General features: G+C 37.0%; 1 protein-coding gene across 6 annotated transcripts in view; it reads right to left on the reverse strand.

Annotated features, from left to right (window-relative positions):
• The window catches only part of LINGO2 (leucine rich repeat and Ig domain containing 2), a 538,477-nt gene that overhangs the window by 443,446 nt on the left and 70,225 nt on the right, over positions 1-24,806 (reverse strand). For 2 of the 6 annotated variants that reach the window (XM_083818679.1, XM_083818681.1), the window contains exon 2: positions 17,997-18,069. The exons of the other annotated variants lie outside the window; for them this stretch is intronic. The gene's annotated coding sequence lies outside the window, so the exon portion shown is untranslated. The remainder of the gene's footprint in view (positions 1-17,996; positions 18,070-24,806) is intronic. 6 annotated transcript variants of the gene reach the window in all.

Genomic DNA, 24,806 nt, shown 5'->3' on the forward strand with positions numbered 1-24,806 from the left:
TTGCTTCTTATACATTTCTTATGCTTCTGATACTTGCTACCTTTGACATAGATACTCTTATTCTTGTATTTATTTTTTAATCTAAAATGAACACGGAACTTTACATTTATGCACAAGATCAGCACAGGATCATCAGATAATGGAAAACAAAAGAGGATCAAGACAAACCAAAACCAAACCAAACCAAACCAAACCAAACCAAACCAAAACTAACCAACCACCAACAACAAAAAACAAACCCACAGACCTACAGTAGTTTTTCCCTGTCTTCCTCCTCCAGCTGTTATTTACACAGTATCTGAAGTTCCTAATAATTAAAAATTGCACTTCAGCTGCCTCTCCCCCTGAGATTAATTTATAAGCAAGGAAAGATTGATTCCTAGTTTTTAGGTTTTAAGACGACATTTAGAACACTTTTTGAATTTGTTTCTCTGTGTGTTCTTTTTGTTTGCATTTTTTAACGGGAACAAAAGCTCCTGCCTAATCACATGATCCAGATGCCAGGATCAAGGATAAACATCAAATCTCTACACAAATCATGACAGTGAGGAACACAGCTGTGAAAAGGCAACAAAGTGCTTATCTGACAACGTCATTCTTAGTTTGGACAATTAGAAAGTAATAGACAATATTTAGGATGAGTGGGTAGTATGTCTACTGCCTTGACATGTAACAACCCCTTCCCTACTGTCACGACAGCCCCCCCCAGAAGCAGCTGCTGTTTACTCTTCGGCTACCTGTTGGCTAAAGGATGTACTTCTCTCGTGCTTCAGACCCTCTTTATCATCCTGCACTCCTTAGGCAAAAGAGCACCATTACCACAGACTGTTGTAGCCTTTTATCTACACATGCATTGACACATGGAATCCATTGCTAACCAGCCTGCTAAGTGAATAAGAAAAGGTATTTACGGCTTACTAGTATTGGATTTGTGTAATGGAAGGCAGCATCTAAAACGTTTATTTCTTGTACATCCTGATGCTCAGCAACAATGCCTTTTTAACATAATTTTTTTATTTTTTTTTTGAAGCTCAGGTTTCTCCCTCTGGACTCTAAAAGCAGTACACCATACATATAGAGGCACAGAAAAATTACTCTTCTACGAAAGATTAATGCAAAAGCAGCTTTTCAGCACAAGGCAAACATTTTGCTGTGCTGTTCTGACAAACAAAATGTAGCATGCATTTGCATGCAAAATGCAAAATGTGCAAAAATGCAGCCAAGATATACACATGCTCTAGGAAAAGAGAAAATGTCCTGCTAATGGTCACAGAATTCTGCCTCAAGATTCAGTAACGGTTGAGAGGAAGTAGGCAGCAATGTAGACAGAAGGTTTAATTCACAGCTACATTAAGACAGTAAATATTAATAGAAACAATACTTAGGCTCATTGACTATTAAATTAAAAAAAAAAAAGGCATCTGTAACCACCCTTGTCCTTCTCAAAAGAAAATCTCAGGAGAAAGTTCATGCATTTGTGTTTATAAAAATATCCTACTTCTAGTATATATCACCAGCAACACAAAGATTTTACCTTGCTGTTATCATAGCAATTGTTTTCTTCATTAAGTACTACCTGCATATTCCTATGCTTTACAAAATATTGATACATTATAAATTTTGCTCAATTTAAGTAGAACATTTTATAAAACATGGCATTTTGCTATGTAATAATTAATAATCAGTGATTCTAGAGAATTGTGTCTAAATGCATTCCCATGAAATTTTACTGTCTACATCATACAATTACTAATTAACTGGAATTGCAATTTTAATCTGCACAAACAAACATTCAGTGTAAAACAGTCCCTTGTGTGATCTACCTTTAACATGGTGTTAACAGAGTATGGCTCTGATCATGAAAAACATTACTCATATGAGTTAAATCTGCTAGTATGAGTAAGCCTTATGAAGTACAGTCAAGGAAAATCCAGGACAAAGTTTCAAGAAACCTCAGTATTTCTGCTTTCTATTCTATTTTAAGAAGTCTTGTTGCAACTGCAGATTTACATCTGCAATAAACACCACTAATTTAATCAACACATACATACAACATGCCTTATTAATTTCAGTGCTTTGCGGTTTCATCCTACTTGGATTTTTCTGCTTGTGTGAGGCATTTATTACTTCACCTGTTTTATATAAAAGGTGATGTAAATGTAGATTAGCCCCAAACATTTTTAAAAACCATTATTTACATACTCCAAAACTGTAAAATTAAGTAATTATACGATAATTGTCCCCTAAAACTGTTACATTCCTACTTCCACAATGAACAAGAAACATTTTCCTGAAAGCTGACAGTTATTCAGCAGCACATTCCACAAACAGCTGATTTTACATTTTCAAATTAATCTGTGACCTTGCCATTGAATTGATTGGTCTGCAGAACTTAACTTCAGGTTACAATCCCCTTGACTTCAAGTGATACATACCCATGTCATTCAAGTGCTTTTTCCGAATATTAATGTGGCACGAACAGGACACCAGTATATTTCTTTCTTGAGAACAGAAAAGTCAGGAGCTGGCTAGTCAAAATGTCTCAGTATTTAACAAAATTCTACTGATGTACGACTGAAATGTCAGGCAGCTGATGACTATTTCTCAAAACAGGCACACATCAGACAGCATTCAAAGAGTTCATATGCAATCTCATCTCTAACATTGGCCAACTATGCATCTGCAAAAACAAAACAAAACAAAACAAAAAACACTTCAGCAAGTGCAAAATATCTTATTTGATTTTAAAGAAAGATTATTCAGAAAGTATGCTAGAAAGTAAGTTCACAATTTGGCATATGTAAGGAACAGGTTTTTATTTTCTCTTGGTGCAATATAATATTGATTCTAAATTTGGAATCATTTCATATTCATGCAGCACTGTCAAATTGAATATAACTACCTCAACCACACCTTTATTACATGATACTGATGGGTACCTTGCCTTTTGTTTTGCCTTGAAAACAACCATAGCAAAAGACAACCATAGTAAAGACAGTGAGAAACAATGCCAGTGTACTACAAAAAAAAAAAAAAAAGCTATAATAGCTATAATCAGGTGAATAAATATTTAATACCACATACATAAAGACTGAGACATTTTGCACAGGTCACTTTTTACTAGTTTCAAGTAAGTGATTACAATACGAAAGCATAGACATGGCAAAATCACTTGGTCATATGGTGAAGCAGATGAGTTCACCGCTTCGTTCCTTTCTCTTACTTGAATCTGCATAGACTTATATGTCAGAGGTAACAGTAAGTCCACTCTGATGAAAAGCTTGTCTTCTTTTGCCAGGATGGGATTTTAACATTGTTGTAAATCTCACTTCTACCACCTTGCTTTTGCCCTCGTTAGCATTACACTTGACTACTGGCAAATTGAAGTTCCCCCCCATTCTGAAACCAAAAAAATTACTCACCTGGCTTATGAAGAGAGAAATATTTAATAAGAACAACATGCTATGATGGCACATATGTATTTTTAGAATGAAAAGTGTGGAACTGAATAAAATATAATTTTAAACATTATCGACCTCATACAAACTCATGAACAAAGGGGTTCTTGGTTTGCTGGAGGACATTAAGTAGAAGACTTTGCCTGAGCATTTCATAGAATCATAGAATCATTAAGGTTGGAAAAGACCTCCAAGATCATCTAGTCCAACCATCCCCCTACCACCAATATCACCCACTAAACCACGTCCCTAAGCATAATGTCCAACCTTTCCTTAAACACCCCCAGGGATGATGACAGTTTAGGATTCACCTCTATAGTCCTACTATTTACTTACAAATATAAAGAAATCGAGCATAACTTTAAATCTTATTATTATATTAATCACTGTGCTTCAGTATTACCTGCCCTAAATAACTGCTGGATGGTCAGTGGCTGAAGATCAGTGTACATGTGAACAAGTTAAGTTTTTCCTTTCTTGTCACTGAGAAAAACAAAACATTTACAGTTTCTGTCTAAAAAGTTAAAACATAAAAGTATGTTTTTCATGGAATGGAAAAAAAAAAAAGAGAAAAATCTGTGTTTTATGTATAAGTAAATGTTTAACCTGAAAACGAATATATTATAATCTTCCTGCTTTTGCTATACTTCTTCTCAGAACTATCTGTTATGTCTTCCTTTTTTTTTTTTTTTTTGCTATTTTAAGTTCCCAAAATCCAACAGATTCTTCTACTTCAGCCTTAAAAAAGAAGGCATTAAAGCATGTACCTAAATTTTAAGAGAGTATTTTTGATATACTAATTTGCTTAAGTTCTCTGAAAGACTGCGGACATCATGTTCAGTGCAGTTGGAATGAGTCCACAGAGTTGACTATTTCAAAATTTTAACTTACCAGAATTTTTTTCCTGTACTTCAACAAAAGTTAAAAGATACCACCAACCCCTGCAGGACCATGAAGAAAATATGCTTATACTTAGAATCAAAGGCTCATAGAATTGTTAAGGTTGGAAAAGCCCTTCAAGACCATCTGGTCCAGCCATTACCCTACTACCAATGTCACCCACTAAACCACATCCCTAAGCACGTCCAACCTTTCCATGAACAACCCTAGGGACAGTGACTCCACCACCTCCCTGGGCAACCCGTTCCAATGCCTGACTGCTCCTTCTGAGAAGAAATGTCTCCTCATTTCCAACCAGACCCCCACCTGGCACAACTTGAGGCCATTCCCTGTAGTCCTATCACTAGTCACCTGTGAGAAGAGGCCGACCCCCAGCTCCCCACACCTTCCTTTCAGGTAGCTGTAGAGAGCAGTAAGGTCTCCCCTGAGCCTCCTCTTCTCCAGACTACACAACCCCAGTTCCCTCAGCTGCTCCTCACAGGACTTGTGCTCCAGGCCCTTCACCAGCCTCGTAGCCCTTCTCTGGACACGTTCCAGGGCCTAAATTGAAATCCCCCTGAAATGTCCACACAGCATCTTGTGCCCATTACTTAAGCTTGCAGGCACTATGTGAATACAGCTAAAACAATAATCAACTCTTCTGGTGAGATGTTTTTTAATAGTTTTCTGCGTTGAAAAGATTATATTCCAAGATTAAAAAAAAAAAAAAAGAAAAAAAAAAGCTGTGACTTAAAATACAACTACTGTATATTTGGTTTATATTCCATCAGATAACTTAATAAGTCAATTAAAATCTCAGTATAAAGAAAAAAAAAATAAGAATATTCCAGATCCTGAGCATTGCAATGTAGTGGCATAAAGAAAATCACGCTTGTCTACTTAGAGATCTAATACCCAAGAGGGAATGTGGGGTTGTGATTGTGACAATAGATTGGGACTTACAAAATCCAAATTGAATTTGCTGTTCTCTTGTAATCCCCTCTTACAATGTTGTGCAATATGTTCGTTTATCTTCTCTGTTCACTAGTCTCTTTTCTTTCCTTCAGCACATTTAGACTTTTTATTGCTAGAAAGATTGACAGTGGAGAGGAATGACCTGACTGCGTGACTTCTATTTGGTAGAAATGGAAGGTATAAAAATGCACTCTCAGCTTGCATTTACATACATGTGCTAAATAACAGCATTCACCATCTTGTAGAAGTGGTTGGCATGGGAACCACCAGTTCACTAAAACATAGAGTATTTTTCATGGAAAACTTTCAAGGCCTGCATCTTAACTCTCAAAAATAATCATGGTCTTTATGTCTTTTCAAGCGAGTACATTGAAACAGATACAGATATATGGAGTACTTTATAAGGTTATGAAATTGTAAGCCTGATCTGCTAACACAGTCAGTCTGAACTTACCGTGTAACAAACAATTGCATGGAAAAGTGCCAGGTGTTGACTTTTAGTTCAACCACCCCATGGTTTCAAAAACAGACTGAAAATGTAAAAAAGCAACCCCCCTCAAAATAACCCACAGCAGCTGAGATAATAACTCTCAGCAATGCAATTTATAGTTCTTTAGAGCAGAATCCATAGGTTTTGCTGACTTCTAATTGTTACTCAAAAATTTCCTGATTGCCTATTACTTGCTCTACCACCACAGCAACTGCAATTGTGTGCTTGCTTTCCAACAGGTACTGCTGAAGTGGTAACACAGGAAAATTGTTCAAGGCTGTTGTTACAGGGCGAAGCCTACCTGAAAGCCCCACATAGGTAAGTGAGACCTTGAGTACATCTGCCCCCCTCAAATTGTTTAGGAAAAAAACAAAACTAACAAACAAATAACAACAACAAAAACCACAATGGAGATGGAGTTTAACCCCATTATTTATTTATTTATTTATATATAAATATAATATATATATATTGTATATATATATTTATATATATTATTTATATATATTACAGTTATTTAACTGTGGTCAGCTTTATATCCTTATAGCACATTGAGAACAAGGAGTAAATGACTTTATATATGAGAAAGAATACAAAGCAGCCTGTTGCGATATGACTAACAAGGCTCTGGTTGCCTATAATGGCTAAAACACAACAGAAGTGAAAATAGCCCCACGGAGCATTTTCATACAGCCAGATCTGACAGTGTACAGAAGGCTGAGCCTGAGGGGCAGCCGTGGGGCTGTGGCAATGGCAAAGCCACCAGCCAGTATGTCTCAGGCACCTATGGTGGTCCAAGGGAACATCCTCCGTGGGGGCTCTGGTTTGTGTGGATAAGTCCTGTGGCTGCCCTGCAGGACAGAAATCTCAGGAACATTAGAATACAAATCTCTATGCAAACACCCTTCCTGCTTAGCAAATAAATTTAATTTTTTAAGTCACTGAAAGGTGTGATTCTGTTCTTGTAGCTACCCCACCCTAAGTTCCCACATGACATCTGTCTATACCACACGCAGTAACAAAAGAGAGTCAAGGATCTGCAGAATCTGCAATATGTTCACGTATGTGATGCCTTCAAGACTACAGATACAAAATAACTTAAGAAAATAAGAGATTTGCCTTCCTGCTCATAAAGCAGACAGAAGACAATTTTCACAAGGCTCAAGAGTAAAGTGACTCAGAATTGACAGATGTATGAAAGTAGGTTTGCTCATTAAACTGAACAAACATTACAGAATTTTGAAAATGTCTTTAATGCATGTAGCATAATAAAGGGGCATTTTGTATTTGTTTTAGTCAAATGATTTCATTTCTAGGAGAAACCAATCTTCTGACTCAGTAAATTTTTGGTAGGATGGAACACTGTTAATACTGCTTTTTTTATCTCAGCATAGCAAGCCTTAGTCTAGGACCTCCTGGCTGTCACTATGGAAAAACAGAAATATGACTTTCATGGAAACTTAATCATGTTAAAATCTGTATTGAGAAATATAAGAAGTTTTTTTTTTTTTTTTCCCCACTACTTTCAGTATCAAAACACCAGCAAGTTCAAAACCTTTTCAACTTGGTTGCTCAAATGAAAATTAAACATGTTTGTACATATAAAGCAATAATTCCACAACAGAAGGAAACATATGCACGTATGCCTACCATATCACTGAACAGGACTAACAGAGGTTCAGTTTTTGTAGAGTTGCTTTGAAATCAACACTTTGAAAGTCTACTTAGCATTATTGAGACTTTGGAAAAATAGTAGTGGGGTACACAGAAGTAATTTTAAAGAAAAAAAAAAAAGTCATTCTAGCATATAGATTACAGAACTAGGTTACCAGAATTTAAGACATCTCTATTTTGTTGAGCCAAATCAACAGACTCAAGTATAAAAACCACATTTATAAGCTCTGATTTGGGTATCAACCATACATGGTTAGATAACACCAGCATATAATGAGCTACAAATCATCAAATCACCACATGCCACTTTTCAGGAATCTGGAATTTCTATACAAGTGAAATTCATAACCAGGTATGTATTACTACCAGAAGAATATTCAGGATACTAATGCTGGGCAAAAGCTGAAAACTCTTAAAGAATTAATATAAAAAGCAATTGCTCTTAAAATAAATATATATTTAAGTTCACTTGCTGTGAACAGGGGTTCACATGGATATATATATATATATACACACATCTATGGTATAGCTGTGTGTGTATATATCTATATACCCTTTTTATTACCAGTATTCTGGGAAAAAATCTTCTATTATTATTATGTTTATGTTATGTTATTATGGTTTGTTTTTTTTTTTCAGCTATTGATACTGGATAGTTTTGCTCCCGTGTTTGTTTTGGAACTCATGTTCTTTTACAGTTAATAAAGCCATGAGTTTCCCAAGACACTTCTTCAGAAATCTACTGTAGAAATGAAACTTGCATTTGTTCCTTTATGCAGGATGTAAATAATTAAAAAGTAGTTTATATATTCTTAGGTATAAACTAACACAGTACGTGCCTGTCTATGCTGCTATCAAGGGAAAAATATTCTGTATTTTTTTACCGTACTGGGTCGGGCTGGGATGTTAACTTTCCCTGCAGCAGCCCATACAGTGCTGTGCTCTGCACTCATAGCTAAAACAGCCATGGTATCACACCAGTGTTGTGTCTGCTGCTGAGCAGTGCTGGCACAGCATCAGGACACTCCCTAACTCCCCTAGGGGTGGGCAAGGATGTGAGAAAAGAAATATCACCAGGGCAGCTGACCTAAACCAACCAAAGGGATATTCCATACCATATGATGTCACACTCAGCAATAAAAGGTGGAAAAAGGAGGAAGAGGGGAGGGGTGGGCTCTCGTTGTGAAAACGTCTGTCCTCCTCCCGAACACCGGCTACGTGCGGTGAGGCCCTGTTTCAAGGATGTGGTCAAGCATCACTCATTTGTGGGAAGCAGAGAGTAATTTCTTTCCTCTGCACTTCCACATAGCCTTTACTTGTTTTGTTTAGTTTTCCCTTTTCCCCTCCCTTTTCCCCTTTCCTTTTTTCACCTTTAGTTAAATTGTTAATTGTTTAGTTAAATTGTTTAGTTAAATTGTTTAATTAATAATAATCTTTCCTTAATAATTATTATTTTTTTCCCTTTAATTAAATCATCCTTATCTCAACCCGTGAGTTGTTCTTTCCTTTACTTCTTCCCCTCCTCATCTAAGGAGGGGGAGTGAGAGAGCGGTTGTGGTGTTCAGCTGCCTAGCAAGGTAAAACCACCACATTTACCCAGATTGAGTTTTACTTTTCTTTTTTCCTTTTATACTGCCGGTGACTTTAACACACATAGGTAAATTCAATCACACACAAAGAAGGAAATTTATGCATAATAGAGCTTTATTGACTACACTCAATCCAAGATTTAACCCACAGTAATAAATCTTACTATAGTCTTCAGCAAAGCTAGATGTCATCCTCACTTTCAATATCCTTGGTCACATAATAGAGATATCTTGTTAAACAAGACAGACTGATTCTTTCTGAAATCAATGACCTATTGATTGAAATTGACAGACTGAAATCAATATCTATTCACTAAATAAATGATAAATCAAAACCAGTACAATTTATCTCACTAAGTATTATTCATGAAGAATGAAGGCCTATTCTAAAGTTACCAGTGGGAAAAGATTCTCCCAAGAAATATTGTGAAAATCCGTACCTTCTTAGTACAAAAAAAAATATTGATTGCTATACTTTAAACAACAAGCATTTAAATTAAATGACCACCTATGGAGCTACTCCTGTCAGCCCAATATACACAGATATTATCAAAGCAACGAAATTTTAATAAATAATCAAACCACTGCATTAATCAGTTATAGCTGCATTACCTGGCTTTGTTTAAAATCTCATGGCATAACTGGAAAAACACAACATCATCTCTACCTATGCTGTAGTTCTCATACTTAACTACTTACAAATTCTACAAATGTTAATGCCACACATTTAGCAGCTCAAAAATCTAGTTTTCTTGAAAAGGCAAAGTGATAGAACTGCTTCTTCCATCATTACCATATTTTATTGTCCTCAGAATATTATAGCATGTTGCATTTCTCCATTTTGCACATCTCTATTTGACAAACTCTTAATGAATATTAGGCTTCAAGCCCTGCTGCTTAAGCTAGGCAGCTTAAAAGCCTTTTCCTTATACACTGAAGTCTCAAGTACTACAGCACAAATAAAAAGCCACAAATGCACTGACCATTTATACTTTAGATTATTTTACTGTTTTAACAGTAAACAATTTTTATTTTTTTTTTTGACATGGTCTAGTGGATGACATTGGTGGTAGGGGGATGGTTGGATCAGATGATCTTGGAGGTCTTTTCCAACCTTAATGATTCTATGGTTCTATGATTTGTCAGAGGAGTTCTGCAGCTCACATCTCAAAAATTGCTAAAAGCAGTGATACTCAGGTATATACAGCATGGTTTCATGACCAGTATGGGAAGGTTATTGTGCCTTGGCTTGCTGATGCAATACGTGGCATAACTGAGCTCTCCATGTAGATAGTTGCAACGAAAGAGCTGTAATATGTGTATATTCAAGCAGTCATCTGCCAACCCCACCACAGAATTAGTGTTTTTGAAACTCACAGAAGATTCTCTTAACATTTCTTCTGTGTGCACACACACAACAGGAACTGCACAGCTTAACTGTTACCATAATGGTCTCGAATGACCTCTGAAATGATGTCCTTCTACAGATTTTAGATGACAGCAAAAGTACTCCATTAACCTTGGTGTCCGAGGTGCTATAGCTCAGTCTTTTCTTTCCCAGTGGCCTGTTTTTTTTTTCTTTTTCTGCTTTTCTAGCTCTTCCAGACTGTTTTTTGTTTGTTTGTTTGTGTACTTTGAGTGTGTGTGAGCATGAGATTATTTCCTATCAAAAGGGAACATTTGGGTTTGCAGGCTTTTCTTTTACTTTGGGGACTCGTTTATTTTCCTGTGTGCACTTCTTCTCTTTTAGAAGGGGTAAGTACAAGGTCTGTGGGTTTCAGGACAATAATGCTGTCACACACGAGGCAATCGTGATGTAAAGACAGAGCCGCTTGCAGGTTGCCCACTTGCCCAGCACTGTAGAGAGTAAACTGAAGTTAACAGGAGACAACCCACCTGTTACGTTTCTCTGCATGCACAGACATAAACTGTTCTGCTCCATCAAACCTTACACTAAAGAAGAAACACCATGCAAGAAACTGAAATAATGAAATTTGAACTGGGGAAAGCAATTCATGCAAAGAACGTGCTGTGGCCAGGCTGTGATATCCTGATCACAATGAAGCTACTTAGAACTACAGCTTCAGTAAACTTTTTCGGTCATTAAAACATAAATATTCATAAACAACATTCCCGCTGCATGCATTAAAGACCCTTTGCCCCCAATTTTTAAATTAGATTTTAAAACAACAGTAAGATTAGTAGTGTAATTCTACTTAGAAATAAGTAGCCGCAAGTATTCACATTAGTGGACTGATCTGAACAGATCGATTTCCTTCGTACACATTTTCTTAAAGTAGAATTGTTAGTGATGCACATAGGCATAGCTTGTATAATTATACTGACAATGTTAGAGACACAGGGAACTCAATGCACCTGACAAGTTTTAGTCCATGGAGGCCATAGGGTAAAGAGGAAAAGGTACACAGTGGGAAAGAATGGCTTCAATTTCCACTTTTCACCCTGATGTTGTATAGCCTGAGGAAAAAATCTCCCCCCCCCTCTCTCTCTCTCTCTCTCTCTCTCTATATATATATATATATATATATATCTTGAAGTACATATATATTGTCTTGAAGCTGTGACAGCTATTAGCCTTTTGACTTCGGTAGCCTCACTCTTGGATGGTGGCAAGTGGCTTGAGCATAACATATTAGCTGCATTTAGGAAACAGCTTTAAAATATCACAACCCTGATACTGGGCTGCCATCTTCCCCTAAACTGCAATTTCTCCCCAGAGATTCACAGGCACAATGGATTCCTTGGTGTGTTTCTTCATTATTCCAGAACAAATCTGGTTCCAGTCACTGGTATCCACCCCAATCAGGACCTAGCCTGACAAGGGACAAGGCTCCCAGATTCATTGTGGCCACATGGCAACAACACAGAAGGTGGCTCTTGCTTTTTTCCCTGCCATGTAGTGGGTTTTATGTCATTTATTTTCTATGTGTGAAAGCAACACCGCAGGAAAACTGTTATTTAAAACAATGGGACAGAGATTATAGAGCCTGACTTTCAAGGAAGTGAAACAAAACTGAACGATTCCTGTGATCACTGAGAATTAATCAATGCAGTTCAGTTCTGAAAGTACGACAACCGGTACTTGCAGTGATATATCTGCAGTGAATCCAGATAAAAATCTTTTCAGAGCAAAGCAGACTATAGTTCTGAAAAGCTAGGAAAATTATAATCTGATCACAGAAAAAAAAAAAATCCCAATTATTTAAATTGTAATTTGCAATAAAATTTCATCAGTAAAAAATAGCACACACTGTTGACTGACAGTGGAAGTTTGCTAAACAAAGTTTAGAACCAGAAATATGATCCAGTCATTAAATGTTGCATTCTCCAGCATGGCCAACTGATGAGCGTGTACACACTCACCGTTCACACAGACACAAACACATGCACACAGCATCTATACTCGTCTCTTTGAGAAGGTATCCTGGCCAAGTCCAAGCATCATGATGTGAAGAGACACTCTCCTGTCCCTCTACCTTGTTGGAACCCCAAACCACTTTCTTCCTACCTCTGGCTTGCAGGAAACAATATGGGAACAGGAACATGGCACAAAATATTAGATTGATGTATCTGAAGGACTGGAGGACAGCAGAGGAATGTACTGTTCTTGCAGTCCAGACAGAAATGCAAACACTAGGAAAAAGGGCATGACGAGGTGGTTAAGAGATGTCTCTACTTCCCTCAGATTTTACACAGTAAAAAGGAGGGGAGGGAAATGTCAAATTAAATATTGAGATTCTGTGTCTGTATGAAAAAGAAAATCAAGACTCAGAAGTGAAGACTTTCATGTGAAATATATTATTTACACAGCTGTACATCATGGTGGATGTACTCCAACTGCAGATACCAAAGGATCAGAGCCAAATGTAGCATCTTCAATATGCTTCCCAGCAAACAGTATGACACCAGCTCAAAATTTATGTAGTCCAGTATTCATGGGTCCAGGTTTCCCCACATGAAAATATATAAATATATTAAAAAAGGAAATAAAAAAAAAAAAAAGCCTAAAACCTCCACGTTTATGAGAAGCAAATAATTTAAAGAAAAGGTCACATTAGTCCTGACAATGACCACAGAATGATAAGCACCTGGAAATGTTGGGATATGTTCCAACATCTGGCAGTCAACAGATCTGAAGTAGACAGAGGGAGTATTTCACAGAAAGCCCAAGGCAACTGTTCATGATTTCAAAAATATTATACAAATTATACTATAATTAACCAGAAAACAGAGATTAAAATGGCACTGCTAAGAAAGAGTGACTGTATTAAATACTAGAAATATTATTAGACCGTATATTATTATTGGGCTGTATGAAACTGCAGATGTACAAAATAAGCTTATTCTGTCCTCTATTCCTCTTTTTGCAAGAGCAGAATGCATTTCTCATGCGTTTCCAATTCTGTAAATTCCCAAATACATCCCAGTTTTCCCAATTATGTTCTCAATTATTGATGACTTCATTCCATGTCACATCCTACTGATATCTCTCTTCTGTCTTTCTTCCACAGATAATTTTGAAATTCTCTGATAGGGTTTGTTTAAAAAAGGGGGTGGTAAAATACTACGTCTACTAGAATGACTGCATTATATGAGAGTTTGAAAACTTTGCACCAGTGCAGGTTTCACAGTCTCATCATGCACCACAGGGTTTAGATCGTGTGTAAGCCAGTATCTTCATATCTTCAGACTTCTGCCATTTTGCTTTTTTTTTTTTTTTTAATTCCCAAACGAAGTTTTTTCTTTCAGGTGGAGAAATGGAAATAACTGTAACAAACCAGGGTGCATGCAAAATAAGCCACATAAGTTGATTTGTTCCATCATCTGAGAGAGAATGTGCTGCAAGCTAGTGCAGTAAGCTCTTCAAACAGCTACTGTGTAATCAGTTAGGGCAAACACTGCCATCTCAAAGAGCAGTCCACCAGGGAATTGGCAGTCAGATGAGGTGAGGGAATAAAAAATGCTGCTCCTGACCAGCAGAGCCTGTGTGCATGTACATACACACAGGTACACACATGAAACACTGGGGGAGCACTTTCCTAGAGGAAGGAAGTGCTCAAGCCCACTTACTGATGAAGGCCATCACTTGATCAAAACACATTCTCATTTGCTCAGAAGTACTGCTGAGTGGTCACTAGATATCTGAGAAAGCACGTCAGTAAATAGGTAATCAGTAATACAGGAAACAGGGAATTATCCTTCTAGTATGCCTTTCCAAGGGGACAGCTACCCAAAGGAGGCCCTGCTTTGTAAACTCACTCACATGTCTAACCTTTCTTGTAACACATTAACGGCTCTGGTCTCTAAAGCATTCCATGGCATCAGTTTGACAATTTCATTTTATGCTGTAATTTAAACAGGCAGTGCTTTTTGTCTGCTTAAAACACTGATCACTTCATCTAAAGCCCCTATATTGGTGTCATTCAATTTACTACATAAAAATAGGTCACTATTTTATATCCTTTTAAGGAATAATTTTTGCATCCCTCTCATGTTTTCCTTCAAATTTTTGGGATAGGAAATCCTTATCTATTAACTGTCTTTCTATCTATCCTATCCTACCTTTGTCTATTACTTTTCCTTCACAAACCATTCTGTCTTTCAATACTTTATTGAAGCAAAGGATCCTTTCTTTTACTTCTAGAAAGGGTTGTTTGTTTTTTGTTTGGTTTTTTTTTGAGTTGGATAACCAAGCAGTGGAGATTTTCATCAGTGTTGCGTAATTGCACAGGCTGGAAGGGATCTGTGCTGTTCATTTGGTCCAAGCCCACAAAAGCAGGTCCAGCTTGCACCAGACGCTTAGGGACTTCCTAGCTGAGTAAGTCAAATCCACAGTAAGCCAAAGCAAAAAGCTAAACTAAACTAAACAAACAAGCAAAAAAAGCCTGCAAACCCCATCTTCCCACAGAGGATGGTATGAGAAGTTTGTCATTCTTTCACCAATTGATAGTTGCTGCCACAGTAGATTATGGGCACTCCTTTGGAGCTTCCAGTGGAGCAGTAATGAAATAAAGATCACATCTTCCAACACATTCCAGCTGACAATTTAACAGTGATAATCATGAATGAACTTTGACAGAATGTAGTTAAAAGCATGCTGTGTTTTGTTTATTGGGACCACAGTGAGGCTGTTTTCGCTGCCATGACAAGGGAAACGAGAAACCCACAGGCTACTGTGGAATGTTTCCTAGAGCAATAGGAATGTGATGCTACAAGGTAACACAAAATTAAAAAATATATATATATGCAAAGAAAGGGGAAATGATGAAAGGAGATGAAAAAGGAGAAAAATAATTAAAGAAGGGTAGTGCTAGCTTCACAGAGACACAGCTGTAACTACATAACTTTAAACAGAGTGCTCAGAAAAGTACCACGCAACTTCAAAAGGCAAGAGCTGAACACCACAGTTTTTCAGAGGAAAACTTCAGTACACTAGTCCTGTTTAGCATGAACCTCTGAAGGCTGTTTAATCCAAGCCAAGACTACCAGCTCAAGAAAAAGAAGTCATCCCTCTGAACAGAATGCCAGTGTGCAAGCTGCGCGACTCTACCAGCTGTCCACCACGAAAGCTGAGGAAGAGGTGCTCCAAAGATAAAAAAAGCTAAATAACGCAACAGCTCATGCTAGGTGTGATAGCAGCAATCTGGTGATGATTTATTGCTGTATAATGAATGCCCAGAATATATCCCAGGCAATGAATCAGAGACTGAATTCATCAGTGGTTGTCCTAGAAAGGGAAATAAAACTCTGGTATTTTAAGTTCCAAAAATGTAAAGGAAATTAAAAAAATAACATTTGTAAGTAAATCCTTTCCTCTGAAATATCCAGATCTGTGGATTATCTTGAGTCTCAAAACTTACTTTGGTGTATCAAAAATAACCAAAAGTAATGCTGTAACACTACATCACACTTAGGAGCCAAGCACCAGACTGCCATGCTTTTGGAAAGTATTAGAACACAGTACAGTGCTTACAGCTGCATAACTTCGTCCAAAAAGTCTGATGTCTTCGCTTCTTTTGTTGATTTTTACTTGAATTCTACAATACTACTTAGGTACATTTTTATTACCCCGACGCCATCAATACTATTAATATACCGATAAGCAAGCATTTGTGCCGATGAAGTAATGAAAAAACCTCAAGCATAAAAAATCATCATACCCCCCAACAGTCTCTGGCACTTTGAAATTATGCTCAACGAAGCAGGTCTGAAACCACAGGCATCTGAACACAATTCTCAGGAGAGTATTTACTTTTCCTTTGTTCTCCTGATAACATAACTGTTTTAACGAAACAACATGAAAACAACAGGTGGGATTATTTTTTCTTTGTATGTATCTCTTCAAGAAAACCCCTAAAGTCTTCCACAGTGGTCTTGATGATATATAAAAAAGGGTTCTCTCCAAACTGAACACAGATCTTCAGTACTGACTTTTATTTCTCCTCAGCAGTCTTACTTTTCTGCCCATCACAGAATTATTCTCCTGGTGCCAGAAGAGGCATAAAATCCATGCAAGTGGAGGAGAATGACACCTCTGTCACTATTCAGGCAGTAAACCAGCAGCACTATTTTGACAGGAATTATTTTGGTATTTTAACACTCTGAAGATCAGAATTTAGCCAAATTTGCTAGGAATGAATGCTCATCATTAAACCATTCTGAATGACTGCACTGCTGTTCACTTTAACTTGCCCCTCTGAACATTTATGTCTCTTTGGCAAAGTTAACCACCTTAACCCAAAAACACAGCCGTGAGCATAAGGCAAGACACATTCTCCAGCCAGTGTCAAATGCAGTGCTCTTTGCTTATCTTTCAAAAGAATCCATTTAAGCATCCACAGAGTTGTTTCGCATTGTACGACCTTGCAGTGCTTACACAGCTCAATTCCTTTTTTTTAAAAAGCAAACACTCAATTTTCAGTTATTGCTTTAACACATCAGTTACCTCTCTGCAAGGCTAGCCTTAGCAAATTAATAAGGCTGTACAAAACCAAGAGTATCTGGCGGCCAAAGCTATAAAAACACAGCATTTAATGCTACTATATTATACCACTGAAATATTCATCATAATTTTGATTACTACTAGTACAAATACTGACATAAGAAGAAATGTGAAGAAGTGGTGTATAAAAGTCCACCAAATAAGATCATAAATTCAACCACCTTTGAAGAGTAGCAAACCTTCGATACTTTGAACATTACTTTCAACTTTAAAAGTGATCTGAAACATCTCAAGTAGAACATCCCCAATCAACCAACTCTGCATCATTTCATTTTGGGTGGTCAGGTTCTCAGAAAGGCATCAGCAATTTCAGACACCTGAGTTAGAAGAAGAGCACTAGTTTCCATGATTTTCTTCCATTAAAGTGCTTTGGTAATTCATACAACTTGTGGCACGGATATATGGACAATATTCAATTTCTTTGTGCACCGGACTTTTTCAAGTATTTCTGAATAGGCAGACAGATCTGTATGTTTTGGCCACACAGTAAGGTGATTTATATTGAACCACATTTTTCATTCAACTGCATGCAAGCTGATTTGTCACTAATTCTCAAATTTCCTGAGCAGCATCTTGTCTCGTAAGCTTACTGTTCTTACGGAAGATGCATTTTATCAGTCTGGAGCATCCTCTGCTCACATTCAATTTTGTGGTGAATAAAAACTCCCTTGTCTGCCTCAGGCATTTAATTCATGTTTCTGATTGCTCTTTTCCTCCATTGTCCTTTTCAAACCTTCCTCTTGAAGAGATATCTGGAAATTGCAACATAACTTCTTCCTGGTCGTAAGAAGTAGAAAAGGCTGTTTTCACTGCGTGCCCAATACCTCATGTTCTTAGCTGGTATCAGCAACAAAACACATCCTTTGTGGAAGGTGATGACAGCCAAGCAAGAAAAAGTCTGAACTCACCTCTATTCAGAGTCAGCCCTTCTGAGATCTAGACTTAATTGTGCAAGCAAAGAATTAGCCGGCATCAGGCGGACTATTTGAAGAGAAAAAAAAAAACTAAACAAAAATATGCGTAACATGCTAATTACTTTCAATTAGTTGCCATCACTTGGTTGTACTGTCAGAAAATAATAAACGTTTGCAATATTGTTCTGAAATGCAAAGCAAGAACATTTTTTTCCCATCCTCAATGCCCACTAACACCTGGTGTGTAGGCAAGTGTAGTATCATATTAGATTTGGCTCTTGTTGTTGGCAAATATTAAGATGGCACAAGAGAACTAGCTCAGAACTGATCTGCACTGCAAGATTTTGAAATGGAACTTATCAAAAAAGGGGAAAATAAATTCTTCCAGTATTCCTCCCAGAGTACTCATCCTCCTATACCGAATATTTATTCTAAAGACTACTTGCAGGGAGCACAAAGCATCACCTGAAATCAAAAATTACTAGAACTAAATTTGATTTTCCTCCTAGCAGCTAGCTAGCAGGATCTTGTTAACGCATAATTTATTGCATTAAGTTATGAGTTACTTTGGGGATTTTGTTGGCACTTATATTGTAAATGGGTGAATTATTTATTCCAACACTTTGTTTCTAGTAACTGAAAAAAATGAGTGTAATAAGGTATATTTGTAAATCCTGTGAAATTCTCCTATGGTGAGAGGGGGAGATACTTCACAAGATGCGTGGGAAGGTACCAGCAGAAGAAAATGAAAAACATTTTTGCAAAGATTTATTTATAACCAAATTGCTTTTTATCTGAGAAAAGTACAAAGGTATAGCACTTACATGCTTCCTGACAAATGAATTGTTTCTTGACAGAATGTGTGCTAGTGATAGCTAATTTTATTACTAGAAGGCTATAATAGTGCAGGTGTACACCATATTATAAGAGAAATGGAAGTCTGACAGCTGATTTGAGCAACCTCATTAACTAATACACTAACATAATATTGACTTTCTATAAAGGCCTTGAAATAAATAAAAAATAACAGAAAACAAAACAAAAAATTAAAAACAAAATCTGCATTGTTTGACACATATCAGGACTTTTTTATTTCCACCTTTGGACTAAATGAAAGCGCAGTTTATTTCAAAGCCATTTTAACAGAATATTGACGAGAGTGGGTGAATAGCTCCAGATTCAACACGTTCCAAGTGTCAATTATGCCCCAGGATCACTGTCAGTGTTTACCTAGTAATTTTTAGTTGCTTTGACTTTGCTTGTTTTAATGCGGAATTCTTCTCTTAATACACTGGAAGCTTCTCTGCTCTGCAACCTGGTGCTGCCATGCTGCTAGTGGCATCTGACATTGTTTTCCACAATAGAGAATAATGAAATAAACTGTCTTGAGGAGCTTGTATTCTCTCTCTTTCCTTGGACTGCTGTAGCTGAAATGCTCTCCTAGCGTTAGACTACGCATTGCAGCCTGGCAGACTTCCCCTCCACTGCAGGGAAGCCAAAGAAAAATGGCATCCAAGGATGCGAGGAAGGCTAGGAACAGGCGGAACATGCGCCAGCCTCCGAGGCAGCTTTGCAGTGAGCTGATCAGCCAACAGCGCAGTTAGACCAGCAAAACCAAGGGGAGATCTGCCAGAAAGCCAGATGAGAACCCAGATGTCACTGCTGGGAAAAAAAAAAAAAAAAAAAAAAAAACACACACAACAACAACAACATTTCAGAGCGTTGTCTCTGGACAACAGAGCTGCCAATTTATCACTTTAGTTGTCACATGAATTGAAATGCTAGATCATTCACAACAGAATGATAAAGTTTAGTTCTCTGATAAACATTAATAAAACATGGCAGAAGAGTACAAGCTAAACTGAAGACAAGAGACAACACTGTTTTACTTTAAACAAATTAGTTTTGTGATTCTATGTCTGGATATAGCAATAGCAGACTAGAATGTCTATATAAATACATCTGCATTCACTGCAATTCTTAAAAGTCAGTGCTTTATGCCCAGTATACCTCTCAAACACTGTCTCAACTGAGTTATTTTTAATTTCATAGAACCATAGGATGGCTTGAGTTGGAAGGGACCTTAAAGATCATCTAATTCCAACCCCCTGCCATGGGCAGGGACGCCTCCCACCAGACCAGGTTGCTGAAAGTCCCACCCATCCTGGCCTTGAACATCCATGAAAACTTCCAGGGATGGGGTATCCACAACTTCTCTGAAATTGACTGCATGCTGTGGTGGCTTCAGCTTCTACTGCAGTTTTAATATTAGCTAATTCTCTGCAAATTTATGTAGCAGTGAAAGAGTGTTCTTTTAAGTCCCACTGGCTTCCAAGTGATCTGTTTACGTCTACAGTTACATTTCATAATACAGACATTAAGTGACCAACTTAAATTTTCAACATTAGAGTTGTGTCCAAAAAAAATATTTAAAGATATGAACTGCCCAAATGAACACTGCTATCACAAATATTCTGTTTTTCCACACTAAAATCAGCACTCTATGTCAATATGCCGCTTGTTTGCATTAAGTTTACTAAGAAGTTCACTTTGCTCTAAATCCACTGCAAGTATCAACAAAACTCAGAGACAGCCTTCATTCATGCTGTATTACAAGTATTCTATTCAGCTAGTGGTAGAGCTACTTTGATGACATTAAGTAGTTTTCACCTTAATTTCTTTCTATCACGTCACATATACTTCCAAATAAGATTCCCATATATGCTGCTGTCAGGCATGTTTTTTCTCCTCTCCTTCCAATACATTCAAATGTAACCTTCAGCCTTATGAACTGTTTTCTGCAATGTCTAATGGAGATAGCTATGTAAGTTTAGAAATAAAGAAATAGCAAAGAATGTGCAAGTTACATATTAGGACAACCGCACATAAGGACTACTAAAAGGGTCTGTCACACAAGAAAAGGGGACAATGCACATGAGTCATTAGTATCACTACAACATAGCTCTTTTTGGTTTAGGGTTGCACAGTGCCTGCCAGCACACCCACAGAAATATTCAGAGTTTTCAATGTGAATTCAGTAGCACCATCAGACTCTTTAAGCAACTTAAAAATAAAATGACTAGTAGTAAAGCTGCTTCAGGATCAGGATATTCCAGCAAAGTCTGCACTACAGTTGCACTCTGTTGAAGAGGATCCTCTTCGATTGAATGGTGAAGGATTAGAAGCTAATCTAAAATTAAGCTCTTAGGTAATGCTCCAAGACTGCTGTGATTTCCGTGGGCTGACCTGCATTTTGACATGCAGTCCCAACAAGGTCAGTTAATTTCCCCAGAAGAATGAAAGTTAACACCTACAGATTAGGCTGTATAACTCTGGCGATTTGAGAACCACTGCCTTCATTACAGCCAGGAAATACGTCCTCAACATGGTTATCTACAAATCCACACACACAAACATACAGACAAGGTATGTATGCCCAACCCAAAAGCATACAGAAAACTGCTGTTTTTCCAGACTTATGTATATGCAAAAGTTTATATCTGTAATAAATTCACCTGTAATATTACGTACCTGTAAACACATATTTTATGATACATTTTTCTTAACTTCATAGTACATTTTCTTATTTTTAATATAAAAGTTCCCATTGCTATTTGAATTCACATCTGGCAAAGTGCCTGATTTTAACACTGCAACTTTATAATTGTTCTTGTTGGTGTTGTGTTTGCATCACAGATTTTTTAAGTATTTTTTTTTCTTTTTTGTGCAAGGTTTTTCATTTTCTAAGATGTTAAGTGTTAATTTTAGCTCATTTAGGTCTGTTCATTTAGATGTCTAATGCTGTATTAGCCTGCTTCCTCAGAACAAACACTTTTATCTTTCTTTAAAATGGGAGGGGAAAAAACTCAAAAATAAAGACTTAATGCCACACCTTAATCACACCTTTAAATGTACTTGTATTTAAACCTCCCCAGTTAAGCTTCAAAGTTTTGCATCTGAAGAACTAGGTGGGATGAGGGACAGATACTTTCCCAGCTTCATTATTGCAAGATTAGATTAAGAAATCACCTGCATATTGATTAGCACAGTGACTGCAGACTTCACTAAGTACAGCAGAAAGCTGAACTCAATTGCTTGGGGCCACAACTACAGCACCGTGCGCATACTGGGACGCCCTACCTTTTGCTTATACGGTTACATGTGTCTTACGTTATGCAGTCAGACCTCAGGCAGAACATTCAACTTGTAACTACTGCAGCGAAGAAAATTAGTCTTCTCTCTCATTTCAAATTCTCGTTTAAATCTCACATGCTTTTTCTGTAGATGATTCAATAAAGGATTTGAAGTCTCTCTCAGAAGATCATAGCTGCTGCATTTTGAGAGTTGCGATTTTAATAACATCTGCCATTTTTTTCTTCCACTGCAGGTAATGCCATCCCCCTCGCTGAAGGCAGAGGAAGAACGAAATACAGGCAGAATGTTCATTAGCTCTAACAGCTTCAGAGGAGTGTATTAAATATATTCATCAGGACAGTTTTAACACTGCCTTTTCTTTTCCTCTGCCTCTTTCTTCTTGGAAAAGGCCTTAAGGGCAGGCAGGCTTCAAATGTATTTAGGCCAAGATTGTACAACATCAGCATACTGAACGTGCTGCACATAACATACACAAACCCTTCAATTATAGACACAGGTAAATGCATACAGAAAACAAAATAAATGTTTCTTGCTTATCCCAAATGTTTATGTCTCTCCTTAGAACACATTTAATTAAAATCCCCTATTGATAACAACAAAGTCAGTACCAAGCCCTTTAAAAAGTAACAATTCCTCATGGGATTTACTTTTTGGACTTGAAGTGATAATGTGCTTTCTGATGACTACCTCTAGCTAGAGCTGATGATGAGCAGCTCTATTCCTATTTAACTACCTCAGAAAGAAACACAACTTCAGGTCAACAAAAACCATTCAAACAAACAGAAGGGTTCTCTGTTGCGCATAATATTGACACCCTCCAAGCCAGAAAAATACCAGATACATTATTTAAGGTTAGGTTATACAAAGTGAAAACAAAATATTTACATATTCATGACGTCAGCACAAAAGACTAAAACTTTTCCAAACTGTCCAACACATGTTTTAAGCATAATCAAGTCTGGTTTACACTCCAGAATGGGGACACTCGCACTTTTAGATCTAAACCAACAGATTTGTTGTCTTCCTTTTGTTTGGTTAAAAAGGTTTATGAAGAGGCTGCTTAACCATCTTTGCGTAGAGCCTCACGTCTAAGACAGCGAATACATAGACAGGTCCTGATTTTCATTAAGCCTTTCTCACGTACACAGAACATTGTAAAGAAAACTTTTGCGAAATGAACCTTAAACATTTTTTTTTGTTGTTCTGCAAATGCAGATACAAAGGGTTCTGCTACCAACATACTGAACCGGAATATGAATCCAACTTCCATGGCCCAGACCAATCTCTCTGACAAGATTTTATATTAAGCTGTTCCTCCTGCTACTGAATATTCTTAGAAAATCAGAAACAACCTGCTGCAGCAGATAACATGACTACCACTCAAGAAAAATCATCATATTCATGATTGTACAAACAAAAGCTGCTAATGACACTAATTAATAAGTGCCATTAGGCAATTAACTGACTGGGGATTTAAAAAGCTATTGCATTATGTACTTGATGGTGTGCCTGACAGTACATACACTGCATTTAACAAATGGCAAAAAAAGTGTAAACCTTAAAAAAGTACTATTTTTTGAAAGTTAACCGCCTGTCAAAGTAAAGTTTTCTTAGAACCAAGCCACGAAAGAAGCAGGGATTTCATTCAACTGTGAAATAGTAAGATATTCTACACTCTGCTGCCATAGTGTTTTGAAAACTTCCTAGGGGTGTATCATGCCTGCAACTCAGACCTAAATGTGTAAAACACACTGCGATATTCTTACCAGTCATAACCCATGCCATTCAGTTTATACCAACTACGATTTCCAGCGAGAAATACCAAAATCAAACAAAAATGGGAATAATGCATTCTTCCTTTCATACAGCGATATGAAAGGAAAGACACAGAGTGCAGTCCAATGGCAAACATTTCCTTTGGAGATCTCTGTAGCTTGAAGGACAGGGATCTGCTCTGGAAATCAGCTGCAAACAGCTACTGACCAGCATTTCTCTGTCTTTTATCTTGGAGAATATGTATTGACAAGCAGTTGCTCTCTTTTAGATTCTTCCTTTGGTGATTACTTACGGAAATCACAAAGGAAAGTAAGTTCTTGACAATGATAGTAATATACAAGAGAAATCTAAAGAGAAGAAGAAAAAAGTAATTTCAATTATTTTTTTTGGTATATTTTCATTCTTATATCTGTATTATCTTTACTATTAAAAAAAGCAACAATAGCACATACATTACTCAAAGCCTCACTGTAACTATCTTCTAGATCTCATGAACTACAATTTTTTATTTTTTTTAAGAGAAAAAAAAAACAAACAAAAAACCAAAACAAACAAACAAAACAAACAAACAAACAAACAAAAAAAAAACAAAATAAAATCATGGTCCCTGCCATTATTTTAAAAATACTTGAAAGTATTCAGCACCATGACAAATCAGTAATCATTATTATTGTTTGTTTCATAAGTACCTTTAAAAATGGGTTGGTTTCATCAAAGAGAGTATCTTCAAGTGATCTTTATACAAGTACTTGCGAATGTAATCTTTTTATAGCTGAAGCAAGCAACCTACCTCACTGCAGTTAACTATTTAAGAAAAATGTATAGTTGAAGACATATAAGATTAAATGACTGCCAGAGAAAAAAATGTATACA

The sequence above is a fragment of the Anser anser genome (genome assembly GCF_964211835.1).
Source record: "Anser anser genome assembly, chromosome: Z".
Classification (NCBI taxonomy): domain Eukaryota; kingdom Metazoa; phylum Chordata; class Aves; order Anseriformes; family Anatidae; genus Anser; species Anser anser.